This window comes from Lissotriton helveticus, chromosome 4_1 (genome assembly GCF_964261635.1).
Source record: "Lissotriton helveticus chromosome 4_1, aLisHel1.1, whole genome shotgun sequence".
Classification (NCBI taxonomy): Eukaryota; Metazoa; Chordata; class Amphibia; order Caudata; family Salamandridae; genus Lissotriton; species Lissotriton helveticus.
The window spans coordinates 1867212890-1867240171 of record NC_136063.1 but is presented as its reverse complement, the minus strand read 5'-3'; the positions used below and the strand labels follow the sequence as shown (position 1 = coordinate 1867240171).

Genomic DNA, 27282 nt, shown 5'->3' with positions numbered 1-27282 from the left:
GGTCTGTGCAGTTCGAGTATTTTCAAGAACAGTTCAAAGTTCAAAGTTTCAAAGTATTTCACCTCAATCGGTGCAAGTAAATACTTGTATTGCGATCATCTCTAGACACGAGCCTAGCTCGTGTTTCGGGATTGATTCCCTCATCAGTAGAGATCATTCAGAGGTTGCAGAGCAGGCTGCCAAACACACGTCACGGGCCTCGTTGCCCCTCCGGCACGCAGGTGCGTCTCCAGGAAGCTCGTCAGCTTAAATGGCTACCGGGAGCCATCAAAAGGGAATTCGAATCTGGGAGCGCACTGCTAACCTCTCCGCCGTATCGCCCCACTGCATCATGGTCTGTGCAGTTCGAGTATTTTCAAGAACAGTTCAAAGTTCAAAGTTTCAAAGTATTTCACCTCAATCGGTGCAAGTAAATACTTGTATTGCGATTATCTCTAGACACGAGCCTAGCTCGTGTTTCGGGATTGATTCCCTCATCAGTTGAGATCATTCAGGGGTTGCAGAGCAGGCCGCCAAACACCCGTCACGGGCCTCGTTGCCCCTCCGGCACGCAGGTGCGTCTCCAGGAAGCTCGTCAGCTTAAATGGCTACCGGGAGCCATCAAAAGGGAATTCGAATCTGGGAGCGCACTGCTAACCTCTCCGCCGTATCGCCCCACTGCATCATGGTCTGTGCAGTTCGAGTATTTTCAAGAACAGTTCAAAGTTCAAAGTTTCAAAGTATTTCACCTCAATCGGTGCAAGTAAATACTTGTATTGCGATTATCTCTAGACACGAGCCTAGCTCGTGTTTCGGGATTGATTCCCTCATCAGTTGAGATCATTCAGGGGTTGCAGAGCAGGCCGCCAAACACCCGTCACGGGCCTCGTTGCCCCTCCGGCACGCAGGTGCGTCTCCAGGAAGCTCGTCAGCTTAAATGGCTACCGGGAGCCATCAAAAGGGAATTCGAATCTGGGAGCACACTGCTAACCTCTCCGCCGTATCGCCCCACTGCATCATGGTCTGTGCAGTTCGAGTATTTTCAAGAACAGTTCAAAGTTCAAAGTTTCAAAGTATTTCACCTCAATCGGTGCAAGTAAATACTTGTATTGCGATCATCTCTAGACACGAGCCTAGCTCGTGTTTCGGGATTGATTCCCTCATCAGTAGAGATCATTCAGAGGTTGCAGAGCAGGCTGCCAAACACACGTCACGGGCCTCGTTGCCCCTCCGGCACGCAGGTGCGTCTCCAGGAAGCTCGTCAGCTTAAATGGCTACCGGGAGCCATCAAAAGGGAATTCGAATCTGGGAGCGCACTGCTAACCTCTCCGCCGTATCGCCCCACTGCATCATGGTCTGTGCAGTTCGAGTATTTTCAAGAACAGTTCAAAGTTCAAAGTTTCAAAGTATTTCAACTTTATTTTTTATTAAGCAGCTTCTGACAGTGCATACGTTTTCTAGCTCTCTCCTTCGTGTGCTGCTTCACCCCTTCAAACCCCCTCCCCCAAACTCTCTTCAGCCTGTCAGCAAAAGCAATAGGGATGTATTTGCTGGATGATGGCTAAAGAGCAGAGTTTAAGTGTTGTTTTGTTTCATCAGGGCGACACCAGAATCCAAGGCGCAGCCCTGGAGTGGATCATATCGTTCCTCGCCGGAAGAACCCAGAGAGTCCGCCTCCCCCCGTTCCGGTCCGCGGCTACCGAAGTCATCTGCGGCGTCCCACAAGGCTCCTCGCTCAGCCCCACCCTCTTCAACATTTACATGAGCCCCCTCGCAGCCATCGCACGCAAACACAACCTCAACATCATCTCCTACACCGACGACACACAGCTGATCCTCTCCCTCACAAACGACCCGGACACCGCCAGAGCCAGCCTCCAGGAAGGGATGAGAGACGTCGCGGAATGGATGAAGCTCAGTCGTCTGAAACTTAACTCAGACAAGACGGAAGTCCTCATCCTGGGACCATCCCCCTCTGCCTGGGACGACTCTTGGTGGCCACCCGCCCTGGGCACCGCCCCCAAACCCACAGACCACGCACGCAACCTGGGCTTCATCCTGGACTCCTCCCTCACGATGACCAAGCAAGTCAACGCCGTCTCAGCATCCTGCGTCAACACCCTGCGCATGCTCCGAAAAATCTGCCTATGGATCCCCACCGCAACCAGGAAGACGGTCACCCAAGCCCTCCTCACCAGCCGCCTGGACTACGGAAACACCCTCTACGCCGGAACCTCAGCTAAACTCCAGAAAACACTACAGCGCATACAGAACGCCTCGGCAAGACTCATCCTGGACATCCCCCGCTACAGCCACATCTCTGCCCATCTGAAAGATCTGCACTGGCTCCCCGTCAGCAAGAGAATCACATTCTGACTCCTCACCCACGCACACAAGGCTCTCCACGACGCGGTCCCCAGCTACCTCAACAACCGCCTCGCACTCTACACACCAACCCGCCAGCTCCGCTCCGCCAGCCTCGCCCTCGCCACCATCCCACGAATTCGCAAAGCCACCGCCGGAGGAAGATCCTTCTGCTATCTGGCAGCCAAGATATGGAACTCCCTCCCCACCCACCTCCGGCTGACCCAGGACCATCTCGCCTTCAGGAAACAACTCAAGACCTGGCTGTTCGAGCAGTAGCGACCTCCCCCCCCCCAGCGCCTTGAGACCCTTACGGGTGAGTAGGGCGCTCTACAAATTCCTTGATTGATTGATTGATTGATCTTCTGCATTCCACAAATTGCATGAAATTGCAAGCTTCGGCACAAAAACGGCTTTTATGCTGCTGTGAGAACGGTGATCTGCTGCATTCTTTCAGCTGGCGTCTGAGCCAGATGGTGTGCCTAGTATGAAACCTCTCCTGGAGAGGACCATACATCTATCTACTCCGTGCGTGACTACGGAGGACAAAATGGCTGAGTCCGGTGGAAAGCAGATTAGGCTTTGGCAAGCATTTACCTTTTCATTCTAGCACTTCCATATTCTTTATAAATACTATAAAAGTTTCCAAAGTGTAAAGTATTTGAGAAACAAACCGTGCCATTTGTAAAGATTGAAAACATCAAACTACGCTTTTGAGACACCACAATATGTATTTGCTTTTCCTCTAGTAGTTTGGAATGCTTTTTCTTGTACTTTTTTTAAACAATACTTTGCAGACAAGCATTGGCAAAGCCAACATCTCGGAATTCACTTTATAAAAGTGAAGCATTTTTGGTATCCCAACGCTCAGGTATGGTCCACCAGAGAATTTTTCCTCGAGTTAGGCGAAACCTAAAATTGAAGATGTAAGAATTCAGGACATATTTGCTGGTAATTGAAGTAATCTAAAGCCGGAAATAGGGTTTAAATAGTCACAACACTTAACATAAATGTGTCTCTGATGCATTCTCATTTACTGAACTTTTATATTCAATAATATCACTTGTTTACGTTGTCTTGAAGTCAATTTCAAGCTTGCTTAGACTTCAGCAAACCTTGCTGGAAATAAAACCAATGACCTCGATTAGGATGAGTTCTGCAGCACACTCCATGTTTGGCTGATACAGTGCTTAGCATCTGCCTTTACAAGTTCTTTTCACATGTTAAGACCGAAGGATGAAGCACACATACCGTGGTTGCAGCGTGGCTGCTGCGGTGTCATTAGGCGTAGTTACACAGAGAGAGGAAAGATAGATTACAACAAGATGATGTTTATTCTTCACCCTCCACGTGAAGTACAGCAGAGTGCCATACTCTCGGGAGCTTCGAGTCGTGATGATAACCAGGATTTTACGCCTAGCTAGTGATGCACATGTGTTTGTCGTCCTCCTATAAAACGAGAGATAAAAGATATTAGATGTCATAGATACAGAAGGGAATGCCTTGATCCTGATAGACTCGGGACCTTGCAATGCATGTCCGCACTTTAGATCTGGCAGTGCACATCTGTCTCTTCCTCGGAGCCACGCTTTATTAAATTTCGCACCGGCTTGTTTACATCTGAAGGCTTATCGTCAGTTAAACTTCTTGTCAAGATTTTCGAAGGGAGAATTACTCGGAAACAGGCAGCATCAGTTGAGGAGAATTATTTCTCGCTGCAAACGTTGGCTGCATGAAGACTCGACGCTCATCGAAGAACACTACCTAGAAGAAGGCATCCTTTTTGTTGATCGTCAGTGGCTTTCCTCCCAAAAACATAAGGATTCTTGGGGTATCATGTTCCTGTTCATTTAAAAAAAGAGCCCATTTACTCTGCTCTTCACCTGCATCAGGGACTTTCTAAACAGCCTACAGCACCAATGACCGTGGGACATTCACTCTTGCAGCAGGTATGAATTCTGCAGCAAATTATAGCTTACAGGAAAACAGGACAGATGACCTTGATGGATCTTTCACCACTTCTTTGTTTGACGTCCAGGTGCTGATTCCTGTCACAGTCATCTGCATTGTTCTTTTCGTACTGGGCGTCACGGGAAACCTTCTGACAATACTTGTGTTTAAGCGATACAAGGACATGAGGTCCACAGTGAACATGTATTTATCCAGCATGGCCTTTTCAGACATTCTCATTTTCCTTGGCATGCCTTCTGATTTGTACAGAATCTGGAAGTACAGACCCTACATCTTCGGGGACTTTGTCTGCAAATTGATATTTTACATGAGTGAAGCCTGTACATACTGTACTATTTTACACATCACGATTTTGAGTTTCGAACGATATCTTGCCATATGCTTTCCTCTGAGAGCTAAAACCATGATCACCAAGCGCCGCGTGAGAAGTGTGATATTGTGTTTGTGGATTTTCGCCTTAATAACCGCTGGTCCAATTTTATTCCTTTTTGGAGTTGAGCACCCTCATGGAAGCCCACCAGAAGAAACCGTGGAGTGTAAACATATTGAGCAATCAGCACGCTCAGGCCTTCTCCAAATAATGACTTGGATTTCCACTATATACTTTTTCCTGCCAATGATCAGCCTGACACTGCTCTATGGTCTAATCTGTAGGAAGCTTTGGATGACTAGACATGGGATGCGGGGGCCCGCTGTTGCAACCAGAGAGAAGTACCATAAGCAAACGGTTAAGATGCTAGGTAAGCAAAATATATCACATTTGTATACGCTGGCCAGTTGGCTACAGCTGGACACAATGCCCTTAACGATTGTGCTGGTGAGGAAAATTCAAGGAACATTTTGACAATTGCATCAGAAGCAGGTTATTGAATATGTTGTTCACCCTGTATTGAGAGTGTTTAAATGCTACCAGACCAATTGTGCTGGCCTAACTTTTCTATAAATGTGCAATAGGTAGTTTAATTACTGAAAAGTCCTGCTGGAGTGGTCTAATTAACCCTTTCAACTGTTCTTTAAACTTTATAAAGTTTTTATGAACTTTTAACGATGTAATTTTCTTACAAAAGCAACGTTTTCAGTGGTTAATATTAAAAATCGCATGGGAGAATCCACACACGTCCTTGTAAAGTCTCTAAATCCCACAAAGTTTTGTTGAGTGCAAAATGCCTGACATACAAGGCGCCCTGATTGGGCAGCCACATAGTATAAGTTCCTAAGGAAAACAAAAAATAATATGAAAATGAAACAATGCAAAAATACAAATGCACCATTTGTGGATAATTTTGCTCTCAAATTCTACCACTTATGTCTACCAGGCACTGGCTCAATCACCATCCTAAAGCTTGCTTCTCGTCCCCATCTCCCGCTCCTGCCATGTTGGCTGCACCATTGGAGTCCTGTCGGCACTTCTGCCGTGCGGGACAGTCCTGCATCACTCACAAAATGGAACCTGCAGTGTGTATCACGATCCCACAGCCTGGTCAGTTGAGCGCTGGCCAGCTGGGAGTGCAGTGCTATTTGCTTGTTATGCCTCTTATAAACCTGCATTCATTTTAACTCACTACTCTATTGCTAAGTACTCGTCATCTCAAATCAGATGGCAATAAACAGGGGTCGTCACAGGATTCCTGGAGAGGCAGACGCAGCCCTCTGTTTCTATAAGATCATTCTGATCCACTCTGGTTACTGAATCTGGAGTATATACATCTCACCAGTTAGGTTGTGAAGCCCACTTTCCAATTAGTTGTGTTTTTTAATGTGATGTATTCGTTCACGAGGGAGTCCAGTCCATTAGTGTGTTCGTAAGGACAATGGCATTCAGTTAACATATTAAACCCTATGCCGATGTTTTAAATATGGTGTGAAACATGTGAGGACTTCGTTATACCACTTAAATTAATGAGATGGCAGTGACATTTTAAGGATGTCACTTAAGGAAGTTGTATTTGGAACAACTTTGAATTTATTACCAGCAGACACTCCTACATTAAATTAAGTGATATCAGCAGTAATTTCATTAACAGCAGCACTATTATGAAATCATCAGTGATATCCCATACGTACATTTACAGATTTAACATAGATTCAAAGAATACCCAGATGTTCACATGAGATTGCAGATAACAAACATAAAATCTCTTACATCCCTTAAAGCGATGCAAGAGACCCTTTCCTGTTTTTCACATCAAGATGATGGACAATTTTGGGCCAGCATATGCTCTATACTAACTGTCATACATGTCAAGAGTCACAGTCTTTTTTTGCTGAGAAACCGTCACTTATTCCCATAGACCCAATGTGTAGTAGACTTTAAGATGACCATTCTAGATGGCTCCAAACTTCCTTGTTCTCAACATGTCACAGTTTGAACCAAGACACTCTTCTTTTTATGTCTAAATCATTAAGTTCATTAGCTTGTCGGTTCCCGAAAGGCCAGTTAGAATTCCAACTCCCTGACAGACCACTGGCGGTGCCCGTCTTGATTTGAATATAAGTTAGGGTGTCCTACCCCCAGTATATTTTCTCATGCCTTTGTAGACTATCTAGGTGAAAAGAATCTCCAGCAATATGTTTTGCTTTTGTTCAAACTCTTAGTAGAATTTATGTTAAGAAAGTTTATAGGTTTAGAAAAAGCCCCAGTAAATGTAGCATATGAGGCTAAGTTAACCCTTACAGTATTATCCTATTATCCCGTCAACAAACTAAGCCCTTCATGCTATTTAGGAAGCCAAAATAGTCACTCCTGGACACATACCCGTTAGTATGCTCCTGTGTGCGGCCGCCTGCTGGCCCGGCAGCTGTCCTTCGCGCTGGCCGGCCGGCAGCGAATCCTCAACAGCAGAGAGGGGTCTGCCGAGGCCAGCACCAAGCACCAGGCGACAGCGTGTGTGGGCGATCGGCGCCACACGGAGAGAGACACCACCCTTTGCCAGCACTTACCAAGGGGGAGAAGAAGTCTGCGTCCTCCGGCAGGTGAGAGGAGTCGGGAGCACCCCTGCCTCGCTGCCCCGGCGCACGCCTCAACCTGGATTGAATGAGCTGGCTACTTGAATGAGCTGGCTACCTGCACCGACACACGCTAGCTAGGGCAACTACTTGCTGCCCTGAAAGGAAAGGCAAGCGGCGGAGTTCAGTTGTACCCCCTCGGGGCTAGCAATAAGACTTCAAAAGCGCCGCGCTCCTGCCATCCCGGCGGTGGGACCTGTCTCGCACCCACGTGCTGGTAGCGATAACCAGAGCCACGCAACAACTAGCACGGAGACAAGTACGGGCCGCCCCCAACCTGAACGCCTGACTCTACAGCTGCAAGACAGACACTTACTCGTATGCATGTGAGGAGCGGGCGGCCGCCCTTGCCAAGCCCCCGCGCACCTCTGCAGCTGCTCCAGGGATTCCCCTGTAGGCGTGAGGATCCACGGCATCAGGGTCACTCCGTAGATGCGGCTGCTGAAGGGACAACACCTGCAGCGCCTACAGCGCAAGGCCCGCACACCAGAGGAAGCAGTAGCGGTCGGCAGCATCGAAGCTAGCGCCACCTAGGGGTCGCATGCCTGCACCGCACCTGGGGGGGCCAAAGCAGCAATTTGACGCAGGATATAGTGGAGGATCACCAGCGCCTAGAAGCGAGCCCCAGCGCCCAGAAGCCAGCAGCTCCTCTGCTCCTATGAGGAGCTCTGCCTAGAGACAGTTACACTGAGGCTCAAGAAGCCAGTATCACAAAAGAGGAGTGCCTCATATCCACACTTCTGCCTCTCCAAGTACACAGGCCAGCAAGCATTGACTGCAACAGCCGTTGCAAACAAGGGCAATACCCTTTAGTGACACGGTGCAGTACCGCAGAAAGTGAACTGTACCCCTACACCCTGTTTACAGGGAGTGCCCACAGCACGCTCTAGCTGTCGTCAGGTCACACCACACAGAAAATTAGTGGGCTACAGGGCGCCAATATATTTCTTTTGCTAGGCTGACACAGCTGAGGTTGCCGAGGAGGGAAGAGAAGCCTGTTGGGGCAGCTTATAGCTCCCACCACTCCCGGAAGACAAAAACCAAGACTCACCTCAGCCGACAACTGCAATGACTGACCGGGGTATCCTGCAGTGACCATGCCTCCCCGCAGACAGGACTGAATAAGGATGTGCTGCCCCCCCCCACAGAAGCACCAAGCCTCAACACACGTCAGCCGCTCACTGCACGTCATTGAAGAAGCGGCCAAACATCTGCTAAGATCTGCCAACACATGCAATCACAGCATGACAGAGATGCAACCAGGGGCCCTGGACTACGACAGCACAAGGCAGCGAAGCCCAGCAAGACAGCAAACCCCAAGAGAAGCACATGACGGAGGGGTGCGTAGCGCGCCACCCCAACAGGCTGTTTAGACTTTGTCAAGAAAAGACTGATACACAACACTGAGTGCCCCCTGGAGGCCCGTAGTGTTCTCCAGCCCAGGCAAGCGCCTATCCAGCTCAAGCAGCGACACCAAATACGCTGCGACACAAGCCCCACGAGCAAGAGTGGGCGACCAGCCAGAACAGCAACATCTCAAGGAAGCTGTCCCCACCAACAGCACAAGAAAACCCGGTGCAGCGCGCGCACCAGAAGTGTCTGCCCTACCCGCTCCCACTGTTGAATAGACGCAACCGCAAGCCGCGCGACAGGCACATGCAGTGCCATAAGAAAGCATCCACGGAGCACATTTGGTGCAAAGCGCACAGAAGGCCACGCCAGTGAACCCGACAGCACAGGCAGGCGCCCCGGAAGGTGAGAGACATCTCCACGAAGACGCCCTGCTGAAACGCGCGGAGGGAACACGGCACCAAGCAGTGGCGCAACAGCGCAGGACCAGCTGCTAAAACTTCAGGAGTGACAGACTGAAAAGTATGCGCAGCAAGAGCGTCCAGTGAAGCAAACGAAGGACGCAGTCGGATGCGCACCAAAGACGGTCGCAAAGAAAAAGCACTGCTGGAGGGAGATCCCCTACATCTCCACCGCCCAGCGTAGCCCCGCAGTGGGCCTAAGGCAACACAGTGTCCTCCCTCACACTGCCTCAAGACGGAGTCGGCAGAGACCCAAGACAGCGAGAGAGGAGTCGCACACCCCACGTGGCCGGCCTCCACAGCCACAGATGCTCCCACAGCGCAGCGACATGTGCCAGACGTCACAGTGCACAGCAACAAAGGAGCCTGTCAGGCAAAGTGAACAGTCCAGACCAGCGCACCAGAAGACAGGAAGAAGCAGCCGCTAGGACGGCGCAAGCACACAGCTCCTCGAGCGAAGAGAAGAGGGACCCCGTGAAATCCCTGAGGAGAGGATGGTGCCACTGGAAGTCCCCAAGATGTACAAGCAAGTCCTACCAACAGGACAGGCCTGCAATTGGTCTGAAACAGAAAAGGAAGACCATCACAAGGGAGCCGCGACCAGTGAAATGTCCATGTGGAGCAACATGAAACAGGTGGCAGGACGCCACATCCAAAGAAGAGCCTGGTCGGAAGAAGGAGAAGAGCGTGGCACAATGCCATTCCACAAAGGAGGAAAGAACAGAGAAGAGCGACAGGACCAACGACTCGCATCAGCACTGAGGAAGGTGTTCATCCACACAAGCCAGCCACCAGGGTGCAGAGACGTCATTGGAGACAGCTCCGCGGGAGGACCTACTGTAAGCCGCTAGCAGCGCAGTCTGCGTCCCAGCTCCACGCTTCGCAGTTCGACCGTCCTCTCACCTGTCACCGGCTGCTTGGTATTGATAGCATCACACCTCGCAGTGCACCTGCCTGCAGACAACGGAGCAGTTTTTATATAAATAACAAAAGAGGGAGGGAGAGAAAAGTGGATTCAGTCTCCCCATGTTTATTTCATAAACAAGATTGGAATCCACTTGGACGGTGGAGGTGATCCCTACTATGGTGGGGAGCACACAGTGTTGTTTAAATACCCCTCACACACCAACAGGCCCCTTGGTGTCATGATTCATCATCCGGGTCTTCGCACCCCTCTACGGGATGCGGCGTGCTGCGACCAACGAGTAGGTGGGAGCACTGTATGTGGACTATGTGTTAATGTGTGTGGGGTAATGGATGTGAGTGGTGGAGTAGTGAAAGGTGATAGTTAAAAAATACCTGGCACGTGGGGTGAAAAATAGACTTTTATTAAGCCCCCGGCTGGTATTATTAAAAGGGGTGCAGTGAGAGGTTGTTAGTGTATAATTATGTACATCAACCTCATTAGTGCGTCTACATGGACATGTTTCGGAGTGAAAAACTCCTTCTTCAGGACGGGAATTGCACAGAGATCCCCACCTTACTCACATGAATGTAAATGTTAAAGTGTAATATACAAAATAAAACGTGAACTATAGGTGCTATGTACCTCGTCTGTAGTTCAGTATTGTAGTCTCTCTGCGCTCAATTGGCGTATATTCAAGACCTGGTGGGAGAAAAAGCATGGTAAATACTTTTCTCACAGTGATATTTGACAGGTAACAATGACCTTAAGGGCAAGAAATAATGATAAAGGGTTGCTCGTGAGAGTCTCGTCGTGGAGCAAGCTGGTGTAAAGACTCTCCACATCTAAACTTATCAGCATCTGGGAGTCTGGGTCAAAAGGGTGGTCCCTCAGTAACTGGAGGACAGCTTTTGTGTCCTTCAAATAGGTGTCCGTGGCCTGGACCAGTGGTCTGAGGAAAGCGTCGGCAAATTTGGACAAAGGTTCCAGGATTGACATGATTCCAGACACTACTGGTCTGCCGGGTGGACTGGCCAAACTCTTGTTTTGCAACAGTAAGAACGTGGTGTACCTGATCACCTGCCCTTGCAGTTTGGAATATGTGGGTATGACCACAAGGGCGGTGAAAACAAGGATGAACGAACATAAGAGCAATATCAGATGTAAAAAATCCACAACCAAAATGGCAGCCCACTATCTGGAGGAGCAGCATTGTGTTAATGATCTACATTGGACCGTCATCGAGCAGCTACCCTCTGAAGCAGGCCTCTTTGAAAAGGAGCGAAGATGGGTTTTCCGTTTAGGCACGAGTACAATAGGCCTCTACGATGCCATACCATGGGGCCAACTGCGATAAAACACTTCTTACATTTAGCCCTAAGGAACTAATGGTCCTTATTGAGTTTGCACCACCCACGGATAAGAACCGTAGGTGCCCTGTTCAGGCTCCCTCAATACTCTATGAACATTGCACCCTTATGGTTATTTTTCCAACCAATTGATAAAATCCTGGGCTCTAGAAACAATGAAGACGACATCAGCCCACATGAGAGCCCTCTCTAAACCTTTTGAGAAAGGCTACCTCTACTGTGCACACTGCATCGCCTTTTTTGCGTATTGATCACACTTTAAACAACTAGGAACCATCTCTATCCATGCGGAGCCCTCCCACTAACATCAGGGACAGGGAAACCTCCGTCTCCGTAACGAGGAGGATCGGAACAAATTCTTTCATCGCTCATGCGCAAGGGATCATTTTCTCATTTCGACACATGCGCGTAAGGTCTCCAATAGCACGGTAGCGAGTTAGCATGCGCAGAACCACAACAGGGATCACTCGCGCAATACCAGCAAAGTACGAGACGATCAGCCCATGTTTGGGCGTATATCCGCATCCAATCTACTCACTAATTGGCAATAATGAGGGAACGTGTGAGTATAAAAGGGTCACCCCTCCCCACAACAGCATTACCAGCGGAGCCGCGTTGAGGGGAAGAGGGCACATCGCATCCTGCAGAAATCGTGAGTTATCAGCACAATCTCACTAGAGGAAGGGCTACAGGATGATTCTGTAAGTAGTAGAACCTAAAACCAGGTTTTCTCATGTTTTTAGATCGCTGAACTAAGCATGATGGAAACCCCCAATAACACGCAAAAGGCTCATGAGGCATTTTAATCAATTTCATGAAGTAAGACTATTTCTTTCCTGTTTTTTACCCCCATATTACAGGAACATAAGGAACCAACTTAAATCCTATACGTGTGTTATGTATGTTATATATGTATGTCTTTGTCCCCCCTTTTTTACAGGGTGCATGATCACTGGAGGCAATCAGCAACCCTTTATCATTATTTCTTGCCCTTATTTCACTGTTACCTGTATGATAGTCAAATATCACTGTGAGAAAAGTATTTACCATGCTTTTTCTCCCTCCAGGTCTTGAATATACGCCAATTGAGCGCAGAGAGACTACAATACTGAACTACAGACTAGGTACATAGCACCTATAGTTCACGTTTTATTTTGTATATTACACTTTAACATCATGTGAGTAAGGTGGGGATCTCTGTGCAATTCCCGTCCTGAAGAAGGAGTTTTTCACTCGGAAACATGTCCATGTAGACGCACTAATGAGGTTGATTTACATAATTATACACTAACAACCTCTCACTGCACCCCTTTTAATAATACCAGCCGGGGGCTTAATAAAAGTCTATTTTTCACCCCACGTGCCAGGTTTTTTTTAACTATCACCTATCACTACTCCACCACTCACATCCATTACCCCACACACATTCACACATAGTCCACATACAGTGCTCCCACGTAGTCGTTGGTCGCAGCACGCTGCATCCCGTAGAGGGGTGCGAAGACCCCGATGATGAAGCATGACACCAAGGGGCCTGTTGGTGTGTGAGGGGTATTTAAACAACACTGTGTGCTCCCCATCATAGTAGGGATCACCTCCACCGTCCAAGTGGATTCCAATCTTGTTTATGAAAAAAAAAAGACAACGAAGCAGTGCCACAAAGTCCCTCAAGTCCTTCTCACTCCCTCAAGTCACCCCGATAGAAGATCGCCGCCTGTCTGCCCACTGAAGAAAACTACCATCTTGCTACCCATGTCCAGGAGCATCACCACCAAGGAGTATCACACCACCCGAGGAAATCCACCCACCCAGAACAACCGGAGCTCTGAGAGGCGAATCACCCAGGAACAGTCTGTACACCCCCGTTCATCCAAAGCCTGCCGAAGTCGAGCACACCCGGCCAATGGGAGATCCACCCTTGGGGACTACACAAGACTTGACCGTGGCCCTGTCGAGAGTTCCGCAGCAACCCTAAGCGTGGCCTACGCAACATCCCGCACAGCCCACGCAATCACGTGGCAGTCCAGGGGACAAGGGCCTCGATGGAGTCCCTGTGCAAAAGGGGTTCGAGTGGGAGAGATGTGTCGGCCGCCGCTCCACATCGGGCGCAGGAAGCACAAAGGTTAAGGCTGAAGACTGGTCACCCACAAGATCGACAGAGGGAGGCGCATCACCCGCGTCCAGATGGCGAGGACGTCCAGACCATGACACCACCCTCAGAAGCTACATGAGCGACTTGGCTGTGAGTCCGTTGGCAGCTCCTCAGCGATGCCTTTGCGTGGCTCCTTCGAAGCCCCGCACGGTCCACACGGTCCCATCTCAGCCAGCAGGGAAACCCCTCCAAGAGGCTCCAGTGGCAGTGGAGTCCAGGCAAGAAAGGCAAGTTGAACGTCGCTCAGCCATCAGTAGCAGGAGAATCACCAAGCGCGACACCCCGCAGGAAGGCCTCACTCACCGAGATCGTCTCCAACACCGAAGCGGATTCCACCACAGCTCCAGATGCATGGACACAAATTGTGCACATATGAACTTCACCACTGCAAGACCAGGCCAGTCTACAAAACGTCGCCTAGGCAAAGAAGGCATCCTGACCATGCTGTCAAGGACTCTTACCCTGCCCAGCAGACTGCCTGAAGAGACTCATTCGGTGGTGATTTGTGCTTATTTGTTTTTCTTACAGGTTGCACTTTTGTTTGTTTTTATTATATTTTGGGAGGGATGTAGTATCCGGCTGGATATAGTCTAGTGTTCCAAAGCTGATGTAACCCACACTAGACACCCACCCACCAGGTGACCCTGTTAATAAAAGGGGCCGGGCACACGTGCCCTGGGCCCAGTTACTATACCACCACACCAAGTGTCTGCGCGCGTTTATTCTGGTCATGCGGGCCTGAGGCCCGACCTTACAGTGGAGACGGCTGAGTCCAAAAACTGAAACTGAGCAGGCTCAGGACCCAGAGAAAGGCAGGATGGGAGGGCTGAGAAATTCAGCTACAGCAATGAAAATGGAGTGGAGGTGAGGCAGGGAGATTGAGGAGGTCTCGCTATTGGTGCCGGTGCTGCTGCCTGCTCACCGCTCACTCCTCACCCTTGCTCCTGTGCTTCTGTCCCATCCAATTCCCACCTTGCTCCCACATTGCCTCCTGCCTTACTCCTGCCTGTCCGGGCTGACTGGCCCAGCCACCCCACCACCCTGCTTCCTGCCCCTCGCACTTGATTGAGGAGAGGACAGGAAGGTGACCACAGTGGACAACGGGTGTAGCAGATGCCTCAGGTCTCGGGTAGCAAGAGCCGAGGAGCCTAGCTAGGCAGGGACCAAGCCAGTCAGCCCTTAACCCGGTCACTCCACTCACCGCACGGCCCCCGTGTGCCCTGGTCACCGCTGCTGCCCTTCTTGCCGCCACTCCTGCTGCCTGGGCTTCTGCCCCCAGGCCTGCCCCTCGCCGCTTCCTGTGCCTGCTTTTTCCTGCCGCTGCTTTTTCCCGCCACTCCCTCCGTGTCAGCTTTTTCCCACCCTTGTCCCCCACCGCTCACCACCGCCGCTCCTCTGCGGCCCGCCCCCCTTCCTTCTCCCCGGTCCCCATTCGCCACCCCGCTCCCGCCTCCCAGCTGCTCCTCCCTCCCACTTGGCCATATATGGCGGGGACTGCGCGGCAGTGAGCTGTGACCCTTAACCCGCTCACTCCACTCACCGCACGGTCCCCGTGTGCCCTGGTCACCGCTGCTGCCCTTCTTGCCGCCACTCCTGCTGCCTGGGCTTCCGCCCTCAGGCCTGCCCCTTGCCGCTTCCTGTGCCTGCTTTTTCCCGCCGCTGCTTTTTCCTCGCCGCTCCCTCCATGTCAGCTTTTTCCCGCCCTTGCCCCCCCCGCTCACCACCGCCGCTCCATTGCGGCCAGCCCCCTTCCTTCTCCCCGGTCCCCATTCTCCACCCTGCTCCCGCCTCCCAGCTGCTCCTCCCTCCCACTTGGCCATATATGGCGGGGACCGCGAGGCAGTGAGCTGTGACCCTTAACCCAGTCACTCCACTCACCGCACGGCCCCCATGTGCCCTGGTCACCGCTGCTGCCCTTCTTGCCGCCACTCCTGCTGCCTGGGCTTCTGCCCTCAGGCCTGCCCCTCGCCGCTTGCTGTACCTGCTTTTTCCCACGGTTGCTTTTTCCTGCTGCTCCCTCCGTGTCAGCTTTTTCCCGCCTTTGTCCGCCCCCGCTCACCACTGCTGCTCCTCTGCAGCCCCGCCCCGCTTCCTTCTCCCCGGTCCCCATTCGCCACCCTGCTCCCGCCTCCCAGCTGCTCCTCCCTCCCACTTCGCCATATATAGTGGTGACCGTGTGTACGTGCAGCGGCCACGCACAGCGGGCACGCCGATTGTGCGCCAAAGGCACGCCAACAGCAAGCCCGTCTACGCCCGTCCACGCCTGCACAGCGCCCTGCGCCACGACCCCTGGCCCCCGACGATGCCAGCCCACACGACGGACCTACGTCGACGCCACCCTCAACGCACTCAAACCCGGCCGGAACCCCGCCTGCTACCGAGCCACCCTGAAAGGCACCCACAGACCCTTCACCTGCCAAGCCTGCAATTTCTCCTGCCTCCGGACCTGCACCGCACCCAAAAGGCCAGGCCCCAGCAACAGCCACCTCAAGTGCATCCTGCTGAACACCCGCTTCGTCCACAGACACGCCGTCAAACTCTGGAACCTGCTCGACACAACATCACCAGACGTCGCCTTCCTCACGGAAACCTTTATGAACGCCTCCTCAGCGCCCGACATCGCCATAGCCATCCCGTACGGATACAAAATCACCCGGAGAGACCGCGTCAACCAGACTGGAGGAGATATTGCCATCGTCCACAGAAGCACCATCCACATCACGACCAACTCCGACGACACCCTCACCGGTGCCGAGCACCTTCACTTCCAGATACACACCGACCCCAAGACCATCCTCAGAGGCACTCTCATCTACAGACCCCCGGGATCACGCACACAATTCAGCGAAGCCATTGCAGACTTCATCAGCCCGCACGCCCTCACCTCGTCAGACTACATCCTCCTAGGAGACCTCAACTTCCACCTGGAGAACAACAATGACAACAACACCACCACCCTGCTGGACAACCTCGCCAACCTCGGACTCAAGCAACTGGTAAACACCCCCACCCATTACGCCGGCCACATGCTTGACCCCGTCTTCTCCTCCCGCATGCACATCTCCTTCAGCCACTCCACAGGACTTCATTGGACTGATCACAGCTGCATCCACTTCAACTTCAACTTCAGGAGAACCACGACCCACCACCACCCGCAACAGGTTCCCCGCAGGAGCTGGAGCAAGATCACCGCCGACCAGCTCACCACCTCCCTCAGCCAGAACCCTCCCGCCAACACTACGGACCCCCACGAAGCAGCCCGCAACTTCACACAGTGGCTCACCAACTGCGCCGACGACCTCGCACCTCTGAAGAACCCACCTAGCAGACCCGGCAGCAAGAAAGCCTTGTGGTTCACCAACGAACTCAAAACCTCCAAGAAAAATTGCCGCACCCTCGTAAAAGCCAGGGGACACAACCAGACTACAGAAAACATGACAGCCCTCAAGAACGCCACCCGCATACACCACCAGTTGATCCGCACCACCTCTGCGACTCACTCGCCTCGTTCTTCCACCGCAAGATCGCCGACATACACAACAGCTTCGGCACACAGACCACGCACCCAACCACCGAACCAACGCCCCCCACCACCACCCTCTGCAACTGGACCCCGGTCAGCACCGAAGACACCACCCGCATGATGAACACCATCCACTCCGGCTCCCCTACCGACCCCTGCCCCCACCACGTCTTCAACAAAACCGGCTTCATCATCGCACCCCAACTCCGGGACATCATCAACATCTCCTTCACCACCGCCACCTTCCTGGAGAGCTGGAAGCATGCCGAGCTCAGCGACCTCCTGAAGAAACCGACAGCGGACCCCACCGACCTCAAGAATTTCCACCCCATCTCGCTCCTCCCTTTTCCTGCCAAAGTCATCGAGCAGACCGTCAACATACAGCTCGCCGCCTTCCTTGAAACAAACAGATCCCTCGACCCCTCACAGTCCGGTTTCCGAGCTAACCACAGCACCGAGACCGCCCTCATCGCAGCCACCGATGACATCAGATCCCTGCTCGACAACGGGGAAACAGCTGCCCACATCCTCCTGGACCTCTCTGCAGTGTTTGACACATTATGCCACCGCACACTGATACTGCACCTCAGCAACACCGGAATCCAAGAGAAGGCACTGGAGTGGATCATCTCGTTCCTCGCCAGAAGAACCCAGAGAGTCCACCTCCCCCGTTCCTATCCGCTGCCACCGAAGTCCTCTGCGGCGTACCTCAAGGATCCTCACTCAGCCCCACCCTCTTCAACGTCTACGTGAGCCCCCTCGCAGCCATCGCACGCCAACACAGCCTGAACATAATTTCTCACGCCGACGACACCCAGCTGATCCTCTCCCTCACCAACGACCCCGCCACCGCCAGAGCCAGCCTACACGAAGGAATGAAAGACGTCGCCGAGTGGATGAAACTGAACTCAGACAAGACGGAAGTCCTCATCCTGGGATCATCCCCCTCCGCCTGGGACGACTCCTGTTGCCCCCCTGCCCTGGGCACCACCCCCAAGCCGACCGACCACACACGAAACCTGGGTTTCATCCTGGACTCCTCCCTCTCGATGACCAAACAAGTCAACGCCGTCTCGTCATCCTGTTTCAACACCCTGCGTATGCTCCGAAAGATCTTCCGATGGATCCCCCCGAAACCAGGAAGACGGTCACCCAGGCCCTCGTCACCAGCCGACTGGACTACGGGAACACCCTCTACGCTGGAACCACAGCCAAACTACAGAAAAGACTCCAGCGCATACAGAACGCCTCCACTCGACTCATCCTGGACATCCCCCGCCACAACCACATCTCCGCCCACTTGAGAGACCTGAACTGGCTCCCCGTCAGCAAAAAAATCACGTTCAGACTCCTCACCCACGCACACAAGGCTCTCCATGACCTGGGCCCCAAGTACTTCAACAACCGCCTCACTTTCTACACGCCCACCCGCCAGCTGTGATCGACCAGCCTCGCCCTCGCCACCATCCCACGCATCCGCAGAGCCACCGCCGGAGGAAGATCCTTCTCCTACCTGGCGGCCAAAACATGGAACTCCCTCCCCATCCACCTACGGCTGACCCAGGACCATCTCTCCTTCAGGAAGCAACTCAAGACCTGGCTTTCGAGCAGTAACGGACCCCTCCCCTCCCAGCGCCATGAAACCCTAGCGGGTGAGTAGCGCGCTTTATAAATCTGTTTGATTGATTGACTGCACAGAGGCCTGAAAGAGGGAGGCAGAAATGAGAGTGCTAGTCCTGCCTCTACTTCGTGCCCTACTTCGAGCCGCAGGCCCTCTTTCTACCATGTTTGGGGGTTTCTCCTGCCTTCCTTGGATTTCTCCGATCTACAGCAGCAACAGGAGCATCGTAGCAATAGGAGGCAGGAGGTGAGAGGAGGGGGGTGAGTGGGGTGAGTGCTCCGAGAGCAGAGACACAGGTGCAGGCTGCAAAGTGTGAGTTTGACACCAAAGAAGCGGCCCAGCTAGGCTTGGGTGTGGCTTGCGGTGGTCCCGAAGTTCCTGCTTGGGTTCTCCCTCTCCACGATGTGCCTGGGGATGCACCTGGGCCCTCTGGAGGTGTCTCTTGAGCTTTCTTGGGCTCTCTTGGACTCCTTACCCCGCAGCCCCCTCGGCCCCAACCTCCTGCCCTCCTGTTGACCTTTTGCTAGGTTTCCCGGGCCGTCTTGTGCATTGTGCATCAGTGCATCAGTCCATAAAGTCTGCATATGAAGACTTATGTGGGAACCTAATGAAAAATCACACTTTATTACAACAATCCTCCCGGGAGTGTCACCCGCTTCTAGCAAATCCAGTCAATCCTCTGACTCTACATCAGACTTCTGTTGTATATCACCGTCTACCACCTGACGACTGTTACACTTTTCTGGCTCTAGCCCTGGCCCTGGATTACTGACTCAGCAGAGTCTCCCCTCCGTGGGGGGAAACAGGAAGGCGCAAATTGGCACCAATTGACTGGGGGCCTGCCTCATTACTACACTGTTCAGTCAAAAGGTGGCAAGGAACCAAACACAACAAATATCACAGGAGAACAAAAGAGAGCCAATTGGAGGCCAACAAACGGTCAGAGGGATGGGGACCCAGAGGGATGAAAAGGCGACAAAAGGGCAACAAGAAACATCAAGGAAGACACTAAGTAACAAACCCAAAGGGAAAATAGTAAATCAGGAAAACGAAGAAGGGAGATATGAGGTCAGGCAAAGTAAGGAGAACCCTAACAAAACCAAAGCCTAAGCTAAAGCAAAGAAAAGCCAAAGGCCAAGACTCCCCCGAATTCAAAATAAAAAGCGGCAAAAATAGCAATGCAACTATGGATCACCTAAACAGGGGAAATATCAACACCAGCTCCTGTTCTCCCCCTGGCAACACAGAAGCAAGGGAAAACTGTGGCCCAGCATCTACAATTCACTCAAAACTGGAGTCAAACCACGAGGAATCAAAGGAGCTTATAAACATTTAGGGGGGCGCCCGAAAGGAAAACACCATGCACTATCCAGCCAAATATCTATACAAAATTAAAAAAACTTAAAGACCCTGATACAGCTATATACTCCAAAAATTAGGATAGTCAGGGAGACTCGAATATACCCTACAGTTTTCCCCCAACTTGCCAGGCCCGCAATCACTTGAACAAGACCGCACAAGAGGTACAAGGACACGTACAGGGGCACATACCTTGACCAAATAGACGTACTCATAACGGATGCAGAAACCAGGACAAACAGTAAGGCTAATAACCTACTAAGGGATAAAACCTGTGGAGAAACTGACACTTAGAAGTCCAAAAAGCAGCCATATAGCATCCTTAAGGTCCCAAAAACTTCCATACCAGAGATCAAAAGCCAGTTGGGCGCACACCCGTAATCTCTACAACCACATTGAAACAAAGAGGAAAACAATGAACGAACAGGCCCTAAGGACCCCAAGCTACCTCTCCAGAGCAGAGGCAACAGATAGAACAAATTGCTTGGGCAATGTCATCACTGCCAGAAGATAGCTCTCCCCTTCAGAAATCAACCATGCAAGCTGCCACCTCATCAGCTCTTAATGAACCACTAAATAACACACCACCTGTGCGCTGGTTGCCGCCTTCTTATGAAGACTCCAACCCAACAGAGTGCGACTTGACCTTCCTTTCCGGAATGGGATGAACTCGCCACCTCATATAGCTTCAAGCCTGCTTCACCACACTCCTTAACTGCACCCTCAAATGAGCACAGGGCAGAACAAACCAACCTCATTGGACCAACACTCACAAAACCCTTATGGGCAACTATACTACCCACCATGCAGCACTCAGCTACAGCCCTTCAATATCAATCCCACACATTGGACCTGCAGCTTACGGTTCTTCAAACCCTAGAAGACTTTACCTCAGGGATAGACCGGGAATTAGCAGAACTTAATGTACTGATAAAACGAGGGCAAGAAGCTGTACAAGGATCTCAAACATTGCCCCCTGAATGTACTTGTGCCCCAATAATCGACAAACTACTCACCCTGCCATCTATGCTAGCAGACCTATTATCACATTTAAAAACAAACACTTCACCGCACAATCGTTTATCTGATGGATCACTAGAAAAAAAATACAACAATACCCGGACCTCATAAAATGGGGAACATGGCGACCAGCCTACACCACCCCCTAGGAGGCAGCAAAACAAAAACACTAACTAAAGAGAATACAGCCAGAGAAAAATGCTCACCCACAAATGCACGATGCCAAAAAAACAGGAAGAGAAGGAATAGTAAGTTGGCTTCCATTGGGCCTTTGTGGCAAAAAGCAGCCTCTGGCAACTCTCGTCACCGGGCGCACCTCAACCTCCATCACAGAAAACAGGCCAGACCACTCTACTACAACTCTCAATGCCACCCAGCCACCAATCGCGACCCCACTACCACGACCCCTTGAACAAAGCACCACAATAGATGACAATAAACAGGGGAACAATCAGACAAGCAAGCACTTAGTCATTACATACAAGAACACGGTAAGGTCCTAAGCACGGAACATATTCTAAGGCCCAAACTGAGAGATGTGGGGGTATACTTAGGAATGGTCTGGGTATCTAATGGTTTGCACTTTTTCCAGCTACAAGCCTTTTTGGGCTCTGGAACAGGTTCGCTTCTACGGGATATACCTGTCAATTAACAGCTTTGTGCTCTACTATCGGATACAATACATCGGGCATTAAATCTCTAACACAGATACAGACATAACTTTGATGCAAGCTCTCATATACTACTGGGATTTGGAATCTTCAGGCTGTGAGGTTTACATACAGGTACAGGAACTCGCGGGAATAAAGGTGGGTTACACAAATCACGATCCATAGGACCTGGATACTGTGCATGTTTTACTCAGGAAGCATTGAACACCTAGAGGACGAAGCCTTTCAAAACTGATCTGGGCTTCCTCAGATCACCAGACTTTGTGTGTGTCCTTCCGCTTGTCTAGTACACTGTTCTACAGCGGTGCCGGGTGCGTATACCGTTGGATCTTAGCCTTGAAAAAGGCCTGCTGGATGAAACACGTGTCGGCTGCCAGTGTGTTTTTATATTTGGATATTTGAGAACAAGAAGGAAATAAAAGAAAAGAAATATCTGAATGTACTCACTCTGATTACTATCTGTGCTACTACCTACTTCACTCTTTTTGGACTAACTCTGTGGGCCTCGGCATCTGTGCATGACAGTTCACTTATTAGAGGCATGTATAACAATTGGCACAGAAGCGACCTCAGACCTTAAATGAATAAGGTGCAAACCTAGCAACATTAAGGAAATATCAGCTATCTTAAACATACTTCCCTGCCAAGGAAAAAGACACCCCAGCACAACCCGGGAAAGCATGGTAGAACTTCATAACAACTCTTGGGGAGAAATTTGCCTCTGGGAAGGGAAGGAAACTGGGAAAATCCATAGCCACCTCACTCAGGGCGGCAATTAGCCCAGAATCAAAAAATCAAAAATGAACTATCAACCAAACCTTAAGACGGCTTCGCAAACTCATCCATAACCTACATCTGCAAAGCGACCTGCAAAAACAGAAGGCACAAATAAAAAGAAAGAAATGGTATAAAAAAAATTGGAAAACGAAGAATTATGAGCTAAGATACTTCATGATGCTAAACAAAAGAACGGTGGCAAGTTTTGGGAAACAATCAATAGAATTCAGCAACCGAACCACCCAGGGATAAACTCCAACATAACAGAGGCAGCTTGGGTAGAATACCTTTTTAGCCACTTTAACAACAAATTGCAAAAGGGGGACGAGGTTGATAAAGAACCCTGTATCAAAATAAAAGGTAGGAGCATTGCCGATAGGGGTGACACGACACAAAATCCTGTATAAGCAATGCACAACAACTCCATCAGGAGTAGCCAAAAACACCCGGAAGCATGATCGTAATCCCCGACTCACCATTACTCAAGAGATCAAGAGACAAATAGCTATGGGCAGACCTGAGTGATCCCCAGGCCCTAGCGGTATTCCTCCAATACTCTACAAGCACGATGTAGAATACTGAAGCAAGGCATTAGTACCAGTTTTAAAGGACATAAAAGGCACGCTCACAATCCCGGAGTCCTGGAAAGGATCGATAATTAGCCCTAACAGGCTGAGAGGAAAGCCCCAAACAACTACAGGTTAATTGCCCTAATCAACATCAAGGTAAAATACTACGTGGGAAAATTTTGGGGAGTATTAACTTCTTGGGCTTCAGAAAATTCTATCATCCCAATAAATCAAACTGGGTTTTGCCGTGGACAAGGAACAACTACTAACATCATGGCGCTTGCGCTGTTGACGGAGGCGGCCAAAGTGGCAAAGTTTCCCTTGTTTCTATGCTTTATTGATTACACAGCAGCCTTTGACCACGTGGACCACGCCAAACTATGGCAAAAACTGGGCAGCTGGGGATACCGAAACCCCTTTTAGACCAGCTGATACTGCTGCTCACTGATACCTGGATTAGGATTAATCTTGGAGCAGGGACGCACCTTTCAAGGCGAATCCCCACCTCTAAAGGGTTAAGGCAAGGGTGCATCTTAGCGTCCCTACTCTTCAATGTCTTCCTAGCCGATCTCCCAGGGGACTTGGATAAGTGCACCTCACACGTCCTGAAACTGGGTAAAATCTCATTGTCTAATCTGTGATACGCGGATGACTTAGTGTTGTGGGGCTTCTGCGTGTGCGCAGAACTGTGCGTAGGAAACCAGGACCTCAGTGACTTGTGGTGTACCAGAAACTCACCTCAGTACCCAGAACCCCTATCCAACTAGCATCAGTGTCTCATTCGCTCTCCTTCCTACCGCAAAGCTACCAATGATTAGACAACCTAGAACAAGTGACTTAGCGTACTGTCAGGAATGGTGGGAATCAAGAACACTCTTTTGTTTTTATTTCTCATAAAAGTCCACAACGTGAGTAATTAGAGACACAGTAAAACTTAAAATATTTATTTCAACAACGTGCTCTAAGATGCAGTATTGGCTAACATAAGCAGGCATATGATTAGAAATAAAACAATCAGCATTGTTAAAATTCCATAAAACACAAAGGGAGAAAGCATATTATACTGATCGTGGAAACAGGTCATACAGCGCCTTTTGTACCACCCTCCCCTTGCTCGAAGTTAAGTTTTATAATATTTGAAGGTCTCTAAGTTTCAACGGGGAACCCAATACCTCAAAGATCAGCTTAGGTGAATCACATCAAAGGATCAACCAGCTCTCTTGTAAAAGGAAAGGTTTTTCTCCAAGTGGATGCAAACCTGCATGCAGTGTAATATTAAAGGCACTCGAATCTCAGCTTCTTGCAGCTGGATGCATGTTATGTCTAGAGAGTGGGCCGATCATATTGAATCAGCAGCATATATTATTATTTGACCTTGACGCTGTGAGCACAAGCTGTACAGACACAGGCTGCCATGTAAGTCTAGGGATGTGTAAAGCAGACCGTTCTCATGTGAAGAAAATCAAGCAAGTTAACTTACAACAACAGATATCTGTAGTGTCATGTGCAAAAGCGGCAAAGTTGCAAAATGTGGTTATGCTCACATAGCCATGTGGAAGAGGTAGTGTATGCAACAATTGCAGATACATCCCCTTACGAGGCACACCAGGCGTGATCAATAACGTGATTCAAAATTAATGCGATTTCATGATTTATTCATCATACTTCATTGTTGGTAAGTTTAAACATCTGATATTGTTTTCATATCAGCCATGTGGCTATTCATTCACTTTAATGGCACATGAACTTTTCTCCAATGCATTTCGGGCCAGCAGGCCCTTTTTCACGGAGTGCTGCGGAGGAAAACAGAAAGAGCGGCGGTGAGGTGCTGATACCGTAAGGGCGTCATTAGGGGATGTAAACCGTGTCTATGTGTGAGGGGGTAAAAAACTTGTAAACCGGCGTGACTAAAGGACGTGCGTAGAAGGGAGTGAGATGAAGTTTTACCGCGCGGAATAAAGTGGAATTGGCTAAAAAACGAGATCAAATGGTGCAGTGAGCTGACTTACTTCGTGCTCAAACGTAGCGAAATCTGCTGGCGGACGGTTGCGTAGTCTGTGTCAGTGAAACGGCGTGGAGGGAGACTATAAGGGCGTGTGGATAGATCGGGAAGGTGGAACCAGTAAACAGTAAACATAGAAGATGGTGCTGTGAGGGAAGGGGAGTGCAGGGAAGTGAGGTGGCCATATTGTAACGGTTTGCTTAACGTGATAAAGTAATAGCGAAGGGGCAAGGAGCAAGGTAATAAAGAGACAATGTACAAAATGCAGTAAATATGCGTTACAGGTAACAACTGTATTCAATACGGTCATTAAGGCCGTGTGGTTTCTGAGTCTGTAAAAGGTAAATCCACTCAAGTTCACGTTTTAACAACTGTTTGTTGTTATCAGTTCCTTCTCGTTTAGTAACAGTTTCCAAAACAATGAATTTCAGTTGTGCGATGGTGTGACGTGCTTCGGAAAAATGCATAGCTAGGTTAGATTTTTCTTGTTTCACCCGTATATTAGATTTATGCTCATTCAAACGAGTCTTAATTTTGCGTTCTGTCTTCCCGATGTAGAGCTTCCCGCAAGGGCATTTCAACGCGTAAATCAGGTTCATTGAGTCACAGGTAGCATCAACTTGTAATCTGATGGTGTTGCCCTTCATGGGGTGTTGAATAGTGTTGCCCTTGATTATGGAATTACAATGACTGCAGTTTAGACAAGGTTTTGTTCCTTGGTGTTGTTTAGTTGTTGGCGTGGGCCTAGATAAAATTTCTTTGAGATTCTGACTTCTTGTATAAGCAAACAAGGGAGGTTTTTCAAAAATGCCCCGAAAGTCTGGTTCAGCTTGTAAGATAGGCCAGTGCTTAAGGATGATTTTCTTGTATGTTGGACTTGCTGTGGAGAATTTGGATACTAACACCATACGGGATTCCTTGTCTTTCTTGTGTTTTGTTAGACAGTCTTGTCTAGACATCTTGGCTACACGATTCTGCGCGTTGTAGAGAACATCCTCTGGGTAACCACGATCTATGAATCGTTCATGCATTTCTTTGATGCGTGTTGGTAGTAGCTGGTTGTCTGACACTATGCGTTTGATGCGTACCATCTGGGAGAATGGTAAATGCTTTTTCAAGGAGCCTTGATGGAAGCTGGAAAAGTGCAGGGTGTTGTTACGGTCCGTGGATTTCCGGAAAAGGTCAGTGATAAATCCTTGAGGGGTGATTTTGATGTTGACATCCAAGAAGGATAGAGCTGTGTCACTAGTTTGCCATGTGAGGTTAATGCGTGGATCCTTTGTATTTACTTCAGTAAGTACTTGATTCAGTGTCTCCTGTGTATCAGACCACATTATAAAAAGATCGTCTATGTACCGCACGTACATTTTGGATGTGTGCAGGCAGACATCGGTTTTTACTACATTAGTACTGATAAGTCAGAGCCCCATCGGCTTACAATACCTCCTGAACACCACCTACAGCTTCTCCCAACGCAATGCCCTAAAGATAAACATTAAGAAAACAAGAATCATGGCAATAAAGTATCACAAAAGAAACAACGGGTACGTAGACGGGCAATGTCTGGAACATACAACCAGCTATAAATACCTAAGAATCTTGCTGGACTACAAAGGCTCATTTAAACCACAGCTGTAGTCCCTACATAGGAAGGGCACCATGACCTATCTATCAATGAATCCCCTGAAAAAAGTGCTGCCCGATCTAACTTTTGATCCCTTACTGCAGGTGATACGTGCAAAACTACAACCAGCACTAACAGAGCAAATCTCTAAAAGGGAGAGATGCAGTGACATTGGACAAAATAATAGCCAACACATACATACCAATCTTTCGCTTCCCAAAATATGTCTCACCCGCCGAAATACGCTTAGAGTTTTGGTTTCAAAAACAATCATTGGAAAAGAGAGGCACATATATAAAAAGTTGCCACAAGATACGTAGCGCAGAGGCAGGTGCGTTAAATGTGCACCTCTGGTGTGAGCTGTTTTGCCATGAAAAATCATCTGCTGGGAATTTCTTGTTTGACTCCCTAAAATTACTGAGAATGTCTGACCTTTGGGAAACATCCACAGACCATCAGAATCTCAAAAAGACTGTGGCAAAGCTAACAAAAAATTTATCTGTTCTAGAAGACATGGCATTACTAGCCAAAAGGGCTCATGGTTGGATATTGCTTAGCG

General features: G+C 49.8%; 1 pseudogene; it reads left to right on the top strand.

Moving 5' to 3' along the window:
* The first annotated feature begins 4294 nt into the window (after positions 1 to 4294).
* Positions 4295 to 27282, top strand: part of LOC144828235 (growth hormone secretagogue receptor type 1 pseudogene) — a 184586-nt pseudogene continuing 161598 nt past the window's right edge.